Raw genomic sequence first — 2,927 nt, 5'->3', positions numbered from 1 at the left:
TGTCTTTCTGCCATACCAAAGTACCTCTTCATAAATGCCACGGATATGCAATACGTATACAACAATATGACATGGCACAATCATTCTTAACAGAACTGTGGGTAGATTCAGTGCAGGGAGTGTGTGCGTGCAGAAAGCAGAAACTATGCATGCGTAGAAACTCTATGATTTTCTCCCGGAATAATGCAAATTGTCCCTCAGAAAAAATATAGTACTGGAGAAGAATCATAAAGGATTGACACAATTGCTGCCTTTGCTGTTGCCCCAATTGTGTAATCTGTCAAGGACTGGTCTCTTGCAGATTGAGGCACCTAGTTGCAATTGTGTGGTATAAATCACCCTTACAACCATTTTTGCTATAAACTTGAGATCTTTCTGAGATACTATCTCACAGACTTCTTATGAATAAGGAACTCTGAAATTGTCACATTCCAATTTGTACGTCCTTAAAACTCTGCTGGTTATTCAAATGGGCAGGTTGTTTTTTAAATTCCTTTCTGTCTCGAGTTGTAGTTATATTGATACAGAGGCATAATTGTTGAATGATATATATTGGTTTGATTGAAATATGTTCGTAGAGGTGGTGATAGGCTTTCTGCGTCTGTCTGAGAGCAAGGACCGGTTAACGTCTTTTTCCAAGAGCAATTTGTTGTGAAAGGTATCAGGCAAAGGAGTATGTATTGTGATGTGGTTCTCTGACTGCTTCTGTCCACTTGCCAAAAGTTCCAAGGCCCTATGAAAGCACAAAAACGGTAAGAATGAAGTGGTGGGTGCCGGAGGTTTAAAATGGTCAGTTTAATTAAAGACAGAAAAGTGAAACGAATGACTGCAGAAATACTGTATGTGGCCATGAACTGAGATGAAAGGATGATTTTGGAACTCTGTCTTGCAGATTACACTCAATGCCGCAATCGATAGGGCACTACTCTCACAGACCAGGGTGTGTAAGTTTAAGTCTATCTGAGGTGCACACCCTGAACTAATACATTTTTGCTGAAACCTAATCATATTGTTTACTCTTCCTCGAAGCAGCTTGCCAGGGTGATAGTATATTGCACAGAACCATTCCACTTCTTCACTGAAAAGAGTCATGCTTGTTACCCAAATGTGCAGCGTGTCATTTTATACAGCTTTCTTTATTGAAATTAAACTTGGACTCACTTGAAATATTCTCTTTCAAAATGAATGTTTGAGCTGCTGTGAATTTTATTTCTAGAGGTGGTGACCGGCTTTCAGGTACGTGCTTAGGTCAAGGCCCTCTTCATGTCACTTGTATAAGCTAATTCAGGGAGCAAATTAGCAAGTCAAGAAATGGGAAGTCTGAACTACTGTCAAAGCAGTTTCATTCTCTTTTCAAATAATCCAAAAATACCATTGCAGCATAAAACAGAGTATTCAATAAAAGAAGAAAGGAGGATTAACGGCAAAAAAGCACAGCATAAGATATGAAACTTTGGAAATTATCTAGATATTGTTTGAAAAAACTCCTTTGATGGAAAGAAGATGAAGAACGGTATGGGATCCTGTCCTGCGCACCTGTAAGTGATATGTTCCACATCCATTCATACCACCTAACCCTAAACACCCAAACATATTGCAATCAGTGACCATGTGGCCTAATGGATAAGGCGTCTGACTTCGGATCAGAAGATTGAGGGTTCGAGTCCCTTCATGGTTGAGTCTTTTTCTCACAGCACCCAACTTATCTTTACATAAAAACTGGAAACACACTCTTACAATACTCCTTTCACTCTCACTCATTAAGAAAGCCCAATGCAAACTGCACAATCAGTCACGTTATGCCTTCAGCATTGCTACTTTTCGGTCTTTCTGCCATACCAAAGTACCTCTTCATAATTGCCACGGATATGCAATACGTATACAACAATATGACATGGCACAATCATTCCGAACAGAACTGTGGGCAGATTCAGTGCAGGGAGTGTGTGGGTGCAGAAAGCAGAAACTATGCATGGGTAGAAGCTCTATGATTTTCTCCAGGAATAATGCTAATTGTCCCTCTGAAAAAGTATAGTACTAGAGAAGAATCATAAAGGATTGACACAATTGCTGCCTTTGCTGTTGCCCCAGTTGCGTAATCTGTCAAGGACTGGTCTCTTGCAGATTGAGGCACCTAGTTGCAATTGTGTGGTAAAAATCACCCTTACAACCATTTTTGCTATAAACTTGAGATCTTTCTGAGATACTATCTCACAGACTTCTTATGAATGAGGAACTCTGAAATTGTCACATTCCAATTTGTACGTCCTTAAAACTCTGCTGGTTATTCAAATGGGCAGATTGTTTTTTAAATTCCTTTCTGTCTCGAGTTGTAGTTATATTGATACAGAGGCATAATTGTTGAATGATATATATTGGTTTGATTGAAATATGTTCGTAGAGGTGGTGATAGGCTTTCTGTGTCTGTCTGAGAGCAAGGACCGGTTAACGTCTTTTTCCAAGAGCAGTTTGTTGTGAAAGGTATCAGGCAAAGGAGTATGCATTGTGATGTGGTTCTCTGACTGCTTCTGTCCACTTGCCAAAAGTTCCAAGGCCCTATGATAGCACAAAAACGGTAAGATTGAAGTGGTGGGTGCCGGAGGTTTAAAATGGTCAGTTTAATTAAGGACAGAAAAGTGAAACGAATGACTGAAGAAATACTGTATGTGGCCATGAACTGAGATGAAAGGATGATTTTGGAACTCTGTCTTGCAGATTACCCTCAATGCCGCAATGGATAGGGCACTACTCTCACAGACCAGGGTGTGTAAGTTTAAGTCTATCTGAGGTGCACACCCTGAACTAATACATTTTTGCTGAAACCTAATCATATTGTTTACTCTTCCTCGTAGCAGCTTACCAGGGTGATAGTATATTGCAACAGAACCATTCCACTTCTTCACTGAAAAGAGTCATGCTGGTTACCC

General features: G+C 39.9%; 1 non-coding gene across 1 annotated transcript; it reads left to right on the top strand.

The window, feature by feature from the left end:
• The first annotated feature begins 1,605 nt into the window (after window positions 1-1,605).
• Window positions 1,606-1,678, top strand: TRNAR-UCG (transfer RNA arginine (anticodon UCG)). The gene has a single exon. It is a non-coding gene; the product is annotated as a tRNA-Arg (tRNA).
• The last annotated feature ends 1,249 nt before the right edge of the window (window positions 1,679-2,927 follow it).

The sequence above is a fragment of the Pleurodeles waltl genome, chromosome 4_1 (genome assembly GCF_031143425.1).
Source record: "Pleurodeles waltl isolate 20211129_DDA chromosome 4_1, aPleWal1.hap1.20221129, whole genome shotgun sequence".
Lineage (NCBI taxonomy): Eukaryota > Metazoa > Chordata > Amphibia > Caudata > Salamandridae > Pleurodeles > Pleurodeles waltl.
Note: the sequence above shows the minus strand (reverse complement) of the source record. Positions and strands in the feature narration are given on the sequence as shown.